This window comes from Pseudonaja textilis, chromosome 3, assembly GCF_049901715.1.
Source record: "Pseudonaja textilis isolate UNSWEBS1 chromosome 3, rPseTex1.2, whole genome shotgun sequence".
Lineage (NCBI taxonomy): Eukaryota > Metazoa > Chordata > Lepidosauria > Squamata > Elapidae > Pseudonaja > Pseudonaja textilis.
In genome coordinates this window covers 178,388,823-178,402,638 of record NC_141992.1, presented here as the reverse complement: position 1 = coordinate 178,402,638, position 13,816 = coordinate 178,388,823, and the positions used below count along the sequence as shown (strand labels likewise).

General features: G+C 36.2%; 1 long non-coding RNA gene across 1 annotated transcript; it reads left to right on the top strand.

The window, feature by feature from the left end:
- Positions 1-2,539: 2,539 nt before the first annotated feature.
- On the top strand, positions 2,540-5,837 carry LOC148126437 (uncharacterized). Its single transcript, XR_015742629.1, has 3 exons — positions 2,540-2,607; positions 3,512-3,595; positions 5,216-5,837. It is a non-coding gene; the product is annotated as an uncharacterized LOC148126437 (long non-coding RNA).
- The last annotated feature ends 7,979 nt before the right edge of the window (positions 5,838-13,816 follow it).

The following is a 13,816-nucleotide window of genomic DNA, read 5'->3' as shown; positions in this document are numbered from 1 at the left end:
ATAAAGCTACCTTTAAAGTTTAATTTAATATTTTTACTTTGGATCATGAAGGAAAAGGTTTCTATATTGTTTGGATGAAGTCTTTTTCCCTCAAATATCTTATTTTAATATTTAAGATGGCATTTAGCAATCCTGATGTATTTCATTTGAATTCCACCAGTAAAGAAATATGGTCTTATATTTGGATGAATTAATAATTTTGCATCTGTATTTTAATATTATAAAGGATGCTGAGTTTACAATTTAGATGTTTTTAATAAACAGCTGTAAATTCTATTAAAGCCGGTAAGGTTGAGGCCACTGAATTCTATAAAAGGTTAAACATTTCTTAATTTTAATGTGTATAACAGAGGTGGTATTCAGCAGGTTCTGACCAGTTCTGGAGAACCAGTAGCAGAAATTTTGAGTAGTTCAGAGAACTGGCAAATACCACCTCTGACTGGCCCCTGCCCCCATCTATTCTCTGCCTCCAGAGTCCTAGCTGATCAGCTAGGTCTTCTTTTGTTGACCTGCATAGGAGAACAGAGCTGGAATGCAGGTTAGTGGGGTGGGGAGGGAATGGGATTTTGTAATAACCTTCCCCCAGGAGTGGGAAAGGAATGGGGATTTTATATTATCCTTTCCCTGCCACGCCCATCAAGCCACGCCCACAGAACTAGTAGTAAAATATTTGAATCCCACCACTGGTGCATAATGCAGATTTTGTAATGAACAAGTCCCAAAAACTATTTTGTTCAGAATTTCCTACTCATTCAATATACAGTAATGTATGTCTCCCTATAGTAGACTAATTTTAATTACTTTTAACCCATATATTACTTTTCTATATTTATGGCCCCTTTGCATTATGCATTTACAACTAACTTACTATTCTCTATATAACTTTTCTCTTTATGGCCATCAAGTTCTTTCATGACAAACTTTGTTCCGTTTGAGACCTCTTATAATTCTTTATTTGCATTAGAATTGATATATTGATTCTGTTATTTGACCCATTCTGCAACGTATTTTTACAAAACCTTCTGTCCTTCTCCTTTCCAGATAGATTCTACACATTCTAATAAGCCTAATCCCCAAGAATCAAAAAGCTGAACAGAAGCCAATACTACCAATCTTAAAATACATTTTGGGACCCAGCAGCCATAGAAGCGACATGGAAAAACTCCAAAATATGTAAGATGATAATCAAAACTCTATGAACAATGTCAAATTTAGGTCACAAAGACATAAAGTCAGAATTTCTCAACAGCAGTTATTCAAGGATTTATTCTGAAGGATTTATAAATTTGCTAATTAAGGCATTTCCCCAAGCATTTTTTAAAAAATAGTAATTGCATTGGCTTTGAATTATTGGAATCAAATACCTATTGGGATGTTTTTTAAAGAATAAGGCTAGTACCCAACCTGAGCTTTATGGACAATACTGAATGAGCTATAATCCAATAATAATTGCTCCAAATCCAGTCCAGATTACATTGCAAGATTCACCTCTGTCAAAAATAGTGAGATAAATACAATTCAAGCCCAAACTTCTGCAAAAACATGTACTGATTGTTCCCCAGGTATTTGTTAAGAACCAATTGCTTTTTAGGGTTTATAAAGTCAGAGAACCTAAATCTTGGAAAGTTCTAAACATAAAACTGCATATTTTCATCAGTATAAAAATGATGTGACTTTAGAGCATATTAACAATAATTTCTGTGACCAAAAAGTGCTGTTTTGATTAATCAGTTATGCAAATGATCACCATGTCAACACCAGTAAAGACTTACTTAATGACATTTTTCATGCATCTTGTAACTAATAGATTATCATCTAGTTCTCTATTGACAGAGACATTCACCATAGCAGACCGCCTGAGCTCCATGTAGCAGTCCATAAAACCATTTGTTCAGACTGTGAAAACAATTGTTTATTGAAATAAATTCTCCTCCCTTTCCCCAATCTATTGATTGCTTCAGAAGAGCAGGTGAGTATAACACAGCGGTGAGCTGGTTCTTCCACCGTATGCCTTATTCTCTTGGAAAAATGCCTTCACACAAGGAGGCTGCAAATGAACAGACTCCTGGGTTTAATGTATCAAAATTGGCTCCATATTCCTCTTTACGGTCCCAAAATGATCTGCAGTCAGCTTGTGCTTTTAAGAATAATTCAGTCCTTTATTGCCTCACTTCTGTACAGAAGATAGAAATAATCCAGAATGAAAGGACTTTTGTGCACTTTACACCCTTGAGGAAAACAACAACAAGGTTAATTTTAGGAAGAAGTTAAAGAACCCTTGATATCCTGTTCAAAGCTGCATTGTGTGACAGATAGTAGAACGTCTTAAAAGCGATGTCATTTTCAAGGAGCAGAAGGAGAAAGAGGACTAAGAGGAAAATTCAGAATTTCATTTTTGTAACGCTTCCCATATAAAAGAAGAGTGGCGCACTCCCATTAAATAGAAAGCTATCAGATTCAATCAGCCTAACTACATCTTGCATTTCCCCTAATTTTTGCCTTACACCCATCTCGTTTCTTTTTCTTGCAACAGTGCTGAAGGAACTAAGCTATCAAGCAGAGCAAAACCAGGATGCCTGTCCTTAATTCCACATGTGGATTGCAGAGGTATTTATTTAAAGTATTCCATTTCTACATAAGGAATTGAGTTCACAGAGATCTTGGGCTCTTACAAAGACCCACTATCCAGATACTGCAGTCTGTTTTGCTAACCACGATCCAATAAATCATAAAGAGCCTATCTCCCTCCCCAGCAACTAAGGAAGGACGTATATTTTAACCCCACGGAATTTGCAGTACATTGAAAGCAAAGCTCGGGTGCACCATAGATGCTATTTCTGTGCTGGTGCTTTTGTTCCAGCTGATCAGCTCCAAACTACATCAAGCCAAGAAACTTTGCCCCAGCTAACACCCAAGCTACATCAAGGCAAATAAGCTTCAAGTAAAATTGGCCTTGAAGAAAAGGGTATGATCCAAAATATTGGAACAGGGCAAAAAGATACAGGCAAATACATCAGAAATAAAAGCAATTCCTAGCCTCAGGAAGCAAATAACTGGTGTGTTTTTTCTTCTTCCAGTAACCTGTTAGAAAATAAAACTTCCTCAAAAAAAAAAATCCTGAGCTTCCTTAGAAACAAGAGTGGAGGGAAGAAATTTCTGGAAATTAAACAAAGTGATTAGACAAAAAATATTTGTAACTTCCTGTTACTGTGGAACGTAGTTGTGCAACGTAATAAAACCTTTATTTGACACATACAGTATGTTTAAAAATTATATATTAGATCCATGATGTTACACTTTTTAACCAGCACAACCAGGTAAAAATTCAAATACTTCAAGAATAAAGTTGCATTCCATGAATTTTGCTAAAGATAAATGAGATCTAGGGAAGGGGGAGAAAATGAACACTAGCTATGAATGACTCAAGACCTCCATCTAGTGGCTACACAAGATTTAATGTTCATTTCCAAAATTTAATATTCCATTTCAATATGTCTTTTTTCCCCTACAGTGTTCCATTTCAATTCATGAAACACAGGACCAGCCCTTCCATTAGGCAGAAGGTGGCCTGCTTATCTCAGATAGCAGATTCTAGGTATCATAGTTGTTTCTTTTTAATGAATAACAGTATACAAATTAAGTAATTAACAATAACTATAATAATGACATCTAGATTGGCCATCTGTTGGCCATACTTTTTCCATTCTAATGTTTCCAGTGACAATTTCAAGTGGGAGCAGTATGGTCTGCTAACCACAATCAGCATGCCAACAGTGGTAGTCCGCAGGGTATTCACTGAGTATGCAAGCTAGTTTATTTGAAAACATTCCAGGATCCTGGGATCTCTGTTTTGAGAAGAAAAGGCAGCAGAAATCAATCAATTCATGTCCTACAGGAACTTTTCCTAATCTGGATGGTCTTAGATCTTTGGCCTTCTAGAATTCTCAGTCATGGGTGGACAATTCTGTTATCAGAAGTGTACATATCTGGAAGACACCCAAATTGGGGAAACCTGGATCTAGAAAAACAAATTGCTTAGATCTAGGAAATGCTCCTAAACCTAGGTTTTGGAGACTAACTAACTAGAGGATGAGATAGACTTCTATTTCACTCCAGGGGCTGAAATCTTGAAAACTAAAGCTCAGTCTTCTAGAATGGAAGAACACTGGAAGAATATTAACATCAAAGCAGAATTCGCCTCCAAGATTGTTTGCGGGTATTTACTTACCTGGGAATAAGTCTCACCAAACTCAGAATAATTTACTTTGAGAGACCATCATAACAACAAGGGAGGCATCAGATAGAGATTCTTCTGCTTCTTCTTGCTCATCCAACTATTTACAAAGTCTGCATTACTATTAATTTTCTCATCTGTATGACTGTATGACTGTAACTTTGTTGCTTGTATCCTTACGATTTATATTGACTGTTTCCTAGTATGATTTAATTGCTTAATGTACCCTATGACTATTATTAAGTGTTGTACCTTATGATTCTTGACTCTAGACAAATGTATCTTTTCTTTTATGTATACTACGAGCATTTGCCCCAAGACAAATTCCATGTGTGTGTCCGGCCACACTTGGCCAATAAAGAATTCTATTCTATTCTATTCCATTCTTCTATTCCATTCTATTCTCCTCTTTCCTCCTCCTCAGCAGACTTCACCACACTTGTGGCTGACTCATCCATCATATACTTTCTCAAAGGAATCACCACAGCCATGTGTTCAGCCTCATGATTCTTAATTATTAAGAATCTTAATTCTTAAGTATCATGAGCTTCATGATTCTTAAGTAAAAATAAAACTTTTTTTTAATCAACTTTAACTTTTGAATCAAGAAATGTTGCCTCTTTATATACTATAGGTGAACATGGTGTTTGTATGTCACTTTCTTTCATATGTTAAGCTAAGCTGACTTTTAGACAACAGGGCATACTTCTAAGTAATTGCAACTTTAAAATCTAAGTCTATGCATGCCTACCCAGAAACAAATTCAATGCTTAGCTTAAGTGGGAAATATCTTTAGTGAGTCTTAATTGCTGAGTTAATGCACTTAAGATTGCTCTTCACATCTCATTTGATCAATTCAGAAAACATGTAGTATCTATTTGTTCTACCAATATTAACAACATTAGCAAGCCCAGCATCTGGCTGTAATATGTACCCACTATAGTTATATCTAGACAATTCATCATCCCTCATTTATTACAGGCTTCCATGATCTGGCTGAAATAACGGAAGGTTTGATGCATCTGTGGAGGTTCCAGGTTGGAGAAAGCTGTCCTACATTTTGCAATTGTGTATTCTATATGACGTCACCTACATCTTCCTTTCTTCCACAGATATCCCCAGATGGTTGTGAGCTGTGTGGTTCGAGCATTGCTCCCTGAGTTACTAAAAAATGGGTGTCCTTATTCCTAGGCCAGGAACTCTCTTCCCATTAGTTCAGTGGGCATACATTTTGTAGAACTATGCAGTGCTGCTTGATAAGATAGCAGGAAGGAAGCTATTTTCTGATTTACAGATAGGATATCTGCCTTCACAGTTTTCATGGCAGTTTTAAAAGTTCTAAACACATTTGGTTTCCCATTTGCACTTACTCTGATGGCAGAGAGCAGATAAAAACATGTCAAATATTATCGCACTGGCAAAGGTTCCTCATTATTTGAGATACAGACCTGGGCCCATTTTTATCAGATTTCAATTCTTCAGGTAAACCATGATTCACAAAGTGAAGCATTATGCTGTAATGGCTACATTAACAGGGGACACAGAGATAAAATTCTGGTCATTTTGACTGCGCACCTCCTATCATTAAGACCCTTTCATTTTAGGAGACGATTTGTTGTCAAAGATTAAGGCTTTGGTTGGATAAATTGTCTGGAGTTATAAATAAATCAGTTTTTAATGCTGTCTTTTACCTTCTGCTGTCACCTAAATTGGAAACAAAAGGTTTTCTAAGTGTGGTATATAGTATTACAGGATTGTGGATTGAAATGCATTTAAATGTTTTACATGGATATAAGCAACTTGTGGCCCTCCAGATGTTCTGGGTCTTGTGTCTTTTCAATGTCGAACGAGTCCCCAACTCCTGATCCTGGACCAACATCAGTCCACAGCATGCCAGAAAACATGCCGTGCAAACAAGCAAAGCCCCATTTGTGGGATGCAGGCAATATACACATACAAAAAAAATCTCCCTCCGGTCCATGGAAAAATTTCTCTCCACAGAATCTGTGCCTGGTGCCCAAATCTTTGGGGGCACAAAGAAATTGTGAGAATTGTAATCCAAAATGCCTGGCAAGCATCCAAGTGTCTACCCCTTTTCTAGGGGAATCCATAACTATTCACAATGACCACCTAAATAATGAGATGTGTAAATAATGACAAAGATAGATCTCCAGATAGTCAAAGAATCGAATTTAGTATTTGCATCAAGACAACTGCCACAAGTATATAAGCCAAGTCATTTGTATCAGGCCACTATAACACACCTACCATCATTTGTTTCCATGCCTTTCCAAAAGATTCCTATGTCCAGGGGTGGGATTCTACCAGTTTGCACCTATTCACTAGAACTGGTTGTTAACATTCTAAGCAGTTCAGAGAACCAGTTGTTAGAAGAAATTACTGGCCTAATCCTGTAAGGAAGGCAGGAAGGAAACATTCTGGTGTTGCTTACAGAAACTGCCTCTCCGTTAACCCTTATTACATTCTTGGCAGGACTAAATTTCCTGTCTCAGGAACTTCTCTGGAGTTTTTTTTCCTTTCTTTGCTGGTACTTTGCTTGTGTGGAGTGACCATTCAAAGTTACAATGACACTGAAAAAAGTGACTTATGACCATTTTTCACACTTATGACTGTTGCAGCATCTCCACAGTCATGAGAGGCCAGGCGAGGAGATGCGTGCCTCAATGTGAGTGATACTGAGTTGGCCATGCCCAGCCAATAACATGACCACCAAGCCATGTCTACCCAGTCACATGTCCACCAAGCCATACCTACCACCTAAGCCACGCCCACAGAGCTGGTTGTAAAAAAATTTGAATCCAGCCCCTGCCTGTGTCCTGTTTACAAATCATACCACAAGAGACATTTTAATTCTAATCAGTTTTTATAATATTTTTAAAGGCACTTGAGGCAGTTTGCATTGCACGCTGTATGAAAATAATGTTTTAATAGGAAATAGGAATATTGGCTTAAGTTATACCCAAATCCAGTTTCCTGAAAGCATGCTGCTTTGAAGACAAAGGGACAAGGAGACGGTTGTAAATGTGAAAAACAGTCATAAATCACATTTTAAGTGCCGTTGTAACTTTGAACAGTCACTGAATGAACTGTCGTAAATCGAGGACTACTATATCTTTTACAATTACTTGAAAGGCAGATAAGCTGGGATCAAGTATATTTAGCTGAAGAGGTTTTTCTCATTATTAAACTATCTACTTTCACCTGCCAACCTGGTCCTCTACCTCAGGATCCTCAACTAGTGTGGTCTATAGAATAGGACAGGACAGAACAGAATAACAGAGTTAAAAGGGACCTTGGAGGTCTTCTAATCTAACCCTCTGCTCAGGCAGGAAACCCTTTACTCTTTCTTCCTTGAGGTTGTGCAATGTTCACTTTATTTTTCACTGCAGGTATCTCTTCTGCCCTTCTAAAAGGTAATGAGTTTAAGGCCAGTCCAAAGCAATCTCATATTCTTTTCCTTGCTCTGCTATACTGGCCAAAAAGCAAGAACTTTGGTTTCCTTTATCCCCATCAGAGCAAGTGGAAGGAGAGGCTCAAAGAGTCTTTTGCTACAATTGATGGCTCTTTGGCCACTGCCACTGCTGCCATCCTCTTATGAGTGTCACTACACCTGTGGCTGTCTCGTTTCATCGAACAGCTTCTGAGAAGAACTGACACTTCCATCCATTCAACCTTTCCAGCTAGTGCCTCTGCAGTCCACATGAAAGAAGGGTTGTGTTTTCCTGGTCACTATGCCAGAATAATGGTGAACAGACCTCTCTGTTTCTGCTGCCAGTAGTTACGGATGAATAATGGAATCTCGGGAGGCTCCAAGAATTGTCAGAATCCCACACGGTATTGTTCTGACTGCTCTTTAGAAGGCCAGATCCTGAAGATGAAACTCAAATACTCTGGCCACCTAATGAGAAGGAAGGACTCACTAGAGAAGAGCCTAATGCTGGGAAAGATTGAGAGCCAATAGAAGAAGGGGACGACAAAGAATGAGGTGGATGGATGGAATCACACTGAAGCAGTAGGCGTGAGCTTAAATGGACTCCAGAAGATGGTAGAGGACAGGAAGGCCTGGAGGAACATTGTCCATGGGGTCGTGATGGGTGGGACACAACTTCACAACTAACAACAACAATTATTCTGATAGAAATAGCATCTAAGAATGTTTTCCTTTTAGTCTGCAAAATTATAACTTGGGGGGGGGGGTTATTGACAATATCCTGCACTTTCATTTTCCAAAAGTATATTCTAATAGGCACATACTCTCTCCACACACTCATATACACACAAAGCCACAATGTGGAGAAATAATTATCGTTTATTATTTCACTCTTTTCAGTTTGCTTCTAGGATTATTTTTTTCTCTTATTTTCATTAAGGGGTACCTTCATGTTTATTTATTTATCCAGTATGTTTATTCAACTTATTCAATTTATATAATTGCTCATCTCACATTCATGACTCTGGTGGCTTACAATTAAAACATAAACAGTAGCAAAGAATCAAAAAATAAAACAGCCATACAAACAATACAAACATTTAAAGCAATTAACATCATACAATACAATCAACAGGAGAGAACAGACATTCAAGAACTGTTTCTGTTGAACTCCAGGTGAGAATTTACAACCAACAACCTATTTTTTTGTTTAGGCAAATCTATGACACCAAACAAAAGAATTACTCTATTCACTAAAATTAGAAAATAAGGGGCAGACATCACTGTATTCATTCATTGAATTTTTGACTTTGTATACACTACTGTATGGAATCCTAGCAATTTACATCTAAAATCCTAGTAAACAGTAAATACATAAAAGCAGACAAACTGAGAATAAGTCATGCTGTTCACAAGATGCTAAGATACCTAATTTGGATGGCTTTAAAAGGGAATGCCTTCTTTATTTATTTATTTATTTTATTTCAACCGCTTATATAGCTTCCCATAATATAGCAAACTCTGGGCAGCACCCAGTCAATAAAGTCTAGGTACCTCCCAATCAACATTTAAGAGATTTCTGATTATCATTTACCAGTCCAGTAACACCTACATGGTTATTATTGGAACAAATAGGGCTTTGTTTGATCTAGTAGGATTCTTTTGATCTTCTAAGTAGCCCTGGAAATTGGAAACAAGCCATTCTGAGCTCCATGGGACTTTCATCTGAAGTATATTGTATCGCATTGCTTACCTTTTGGCTTTCAGTATTTTTGATGGCTTATTTTATTACCCAATTTCCATTGTATTGTCATTTTTATGCTTTTACCTTCGGTAAACCACCAAGTGTCGCAAGATTCAATGCTCTATGAATCGAATAAATAAATAAACAAACAAGCAGAATTGCACGGTTTAGAATGTTCGGTTAGCCACCTTGTAAATGCAGCTCAATGCTCAATTGAGTTCATACCATAGAGGAGGGGTGAAAAAATCCTTTGGGGAAAAAATACTTTACAACAAGAACCCATGTCAATGGAGACAGCTGGGGCAAAAAGGTGGATGCTTTTACAAAGAGTTGCTTTGTAAACCTACCCATGCACTTTTGTTTATTTATATTTAGGAAAGAAATGTTTGGTAAAGAATTTAATTAATACAATATTTATACATCAGCAGCTGGTCCAGTTTTACTTGTTCATACTTTCATATGCTTGTGCAGAACATGAATGGGACTCTCAATAAAACCAACATCATACTTCTAAATAAAGTCCTTATTAAGATGTTGGTCTGATTTGCAGCCTGAATAAGCATTTTCTGAAAGTGATTAGAAAAGAAAGCATGCAAACTTGATGTCCTTTCAAACACACTGACTGTGGTTTGAGCAAGATGGCTACTGCTTTGGGTGCCATAGCTCCAAATCTATCAGAGACTATTATCTTGCAGTCTCCTCATGATGACCAACTGTCTGGAGTACTTGTGGGTGATCCTAAGTTATCTCCTTGTCCAGAGAAGTTTTGAAGAGCCCATTTATTCCCTGCCTGTTCATTCCACTACTATCACTGGCTCCATTTTTCATGGACTCATTTTCAGTCCACCATTTCTTCCTTCCTTTCAGCTATTAGAATTCTTTGGATTGACAAGTTTGGCAGCACCAGATGAATTTTATTCAAACCTTAGTGAAAGAAAGTTTTAACTACAAGTTTGAGGACTTAGAAATTGAGGTGAGGGGGAGTAAACAGCAAAAGGATGATGAAAGAATTCATTTTAGAAATTTACAAATGGTATAAGTCCCCAGATAAATTTGAAATAACACTTTGCAATTAGTTATAAATAATCCTTCATGCGAGAAAATGTGTTTGTTTTTATTTAAAAAATAATAATAAAATAAGATTTTAAGAACTGGAAACTGGAGAGAGGTAAAGATTACAATTAAAGAAGATTACATAAACTTAAGTTATAATTCCAGAATGCAGCAAAATATTCTAACATTGTAGGATATTTTTGAAAAATGGGCTCAGAAATTATTATTAAAAGTGTCAACAAAGGCATCTGCCTCTATGTTTCTAGAAAATGTTATGGAAGATAAACAAGTTTTGTCTGACAAGATCAAGACTGAATTCAAAATGGATTTACAAATGACAGGCTGCAAGAATGACATGGGAAAATATGTTACGCTGGACATACAAAAGAAACCAACTGATGTTTTAATAATTAAAAGGAATATAGAAAAAATAAACAAAAATTTGTTAGACTCCTGGGTAGTTTTCCTATACTGGATTTAGAAAAGAGGGTTGTTAAAATTTTGAAGAATCTCATGAAAGAAAAGAAAAAATGAAAAGAAATCAAGTTTTATGCCATTATTTCAATAGACTAAAGATTAAGATTGATAGAAGTAAAAGAAATGAATATCAAGCTAGTTTTTTTTTTTAAATCAAGGTTAAAATAAATATTTTTGTTAATCCTTAATAGATTTTTGCTGACACCAGGAGTGAAATTACAATACTTTATGACTTTGTTTATAGATAAGAGATGAAATATAGGAAGAAGAGATATTATATTTTAAGAGGAAATAATACATTATTAAAATTGTCTGTATATAATTGTGCTAAAGGTTCAAAGTCACTTTTTTATACATTCCTTTTTTCTTTTTTAATACATTATTACTTTTCTTTATTTTCTTCTTTTCCTTTTTTCACTGTTCTGCAGCTTTTACCCTTTCCTTTTATTCTTCTTCTTTTGACTTATATTAGTTTTTCCTGTTGTAACTCTAGTCTTTAATAAAATTACTATATATAAAAGAGATGGCAGCCTGATTTATACCTACACTACCCAAACTAAATCAGACCAGCTTAATCATATTCTTAATTCCTAAAGAATAAGATCCAAGAAGATTTTACACACACCCACACACACCCACACAAAAACAACAACAACAACCTAAAGCCATTCTGCACAGAGAGCATTCAAAGCCTCCAAAGAAAAACAGGTCATTAAAATAGTATAAGCATGGTAAAAATTATTTTTAAAATGTCTTAATTTAAAACATTGTCTAGGGTCATCTGGCTAAAGAGGGAGCACAAACTGTGAAGTGTGAATGCAACTTCATTCTAAACTGCATTTGTTTATTTATTTCCTGCCTCTGTTATTTTTATAAATAACTCAAGGTGGTGAACATATTTAACATTCTTTCCTCCTCCTATTTTCCCTGCAAGAACAACCCTGCGAGATGGCTTGAGCTAAAAGAGAGTGATTGGCTCAAAGTCATCTTCCAATTTTCATGCCTAAAGCAGGACTTAGGATCAGGGTAAATCTTTTTTAAGAGAACTAGCATATATAAGCAGACAGATATGTGCAAAATCTGTCGATACAAGAACAGACCACTATATATTTCTCAAAAATAGGGCCTCCCAAATTCCAGGCAGAGGATACAACCATCTCAGGTAAATGGTTATAAAATACATATTGTATGTGGAGATACAGTAATTCCTTTAAGGAATTCAGTTTACACAATCTAATGAGCTGGTGGTGTTTTAATAGAATGTTATTTTGTTACGCTTAACATTTCCAAATAGCATTTTGTTTTGTTTTCAATGTCTTAACACAATAAACTGTCCATATTAACACAGTTATCATTAAGTTGCTCCCAGTTTCTTTTTAAATGCATTTGCAACAATGTTAAGAACATAATACATATAGTAATATCAGAGGTGGTATTCAGTAGGTTCTGATCAGTTTTGGAGAACCAGTAGCGGAAATTTTGAGTAATTCAGAGAACCGCAAATACCACCTCTGACTGGCCCTGCCCCCATCTATTCTCTGCTGCCTGAGTCCTAGCTGATCGGCTGGGTCTTCTTTTGTTGCCCTGCACAGGAGAACGGAGCTGGAAAGCAGGAGTTAGTAGGGTGCGGAGGGAATGGGATTTTGCAGTAACCTTCTCCCAGGAGTGGGGAGGGAATGGGGATTTTACAGTGTCCTTCCCCTGCCACACTCACCAAGCCACGTCCACCAAGCCACACCACGCCCACTAAACCACGCCCACAGAATCAGTTGTAAAAAATTTTTGAATCCCACCACTGAGTTATACAGTATTTATTCTATTGTGATCAGTCTGTATTTGCCACCAGAAATAGAAAATCAGTACAGTTGTAATAGCTTTTTTTTCATCACTTGTAGAAAATAAAATAGTCTTTTAAAATCTATGCTGGTTCTTGAGAAATACAGAAGTAAAACTGAGCAGAACAAAATGAGTCCACAGCTAGGGAAAGTCTGCATTTGTAAGAATCAAATAACCCAAAACATGGTTGTGCTACAGAAGTCAATCACTTTCATCAAGAGAGAAAAAAATGATGGATTAATCATCAATAAATGCTAGGATTATAAAATTTAATACAAAAGCTGACTTTTTAATGCCATTTTATTTACTCCTAATAAAGGTATTGGCAAATTAATTTTTTAAAAAATTATTTTCCTTCCACTAGAGGGTGCTGATTTGTAAGCAGAGAAGATCAAATATGGTTTTGCTTCTTTTGTTTCCAGAGCAGATGCAAATAATTTTGATACTCATCTGAAAGCAATTCACTTGCAACTCAGATCAAGATTCAGAATGAGGTTGCCAGCTTGACCCAAACTGTCAAAATAAATTAGAAGGTTCTGATTCAGTTCAAAAAAACAGTGGTCTTTTACCATGAACCAAATCCACTTTTAAATCTGTATTTAAAACCTGATTTGATAATCCAGTTTCTACATCTAAATAAGTTCAGAGATCCAGATCAAGCTGACAGTTCAGATCAGGTCGATTGAATAACCAAAACTGGTATTTCAAATCAGACTGGATCAAAATATATGTTTCTTCCTCTTCTTTTAACGAACCGCTCCTGTAAGTTTCTGATGGTCTTGATTTGCTTCTACATGATTTCAAAAACTTCATAAGCTATAATATGAATAAAGTTCCCAGAATTGTTAGTGGAATGATAATTAAATATATTATATTTCTGTTGTTGATGTAATGGTGGGATGATCTAAGTTGGGTGATTTCAAGAAGTTCAATGAAGACAAATGTACGTTACAGAGAACTGAAGTCTAACCAGTCTTGACATACAAGATTTGGAACAATTGATCTACCTCTTGTAAAAGCT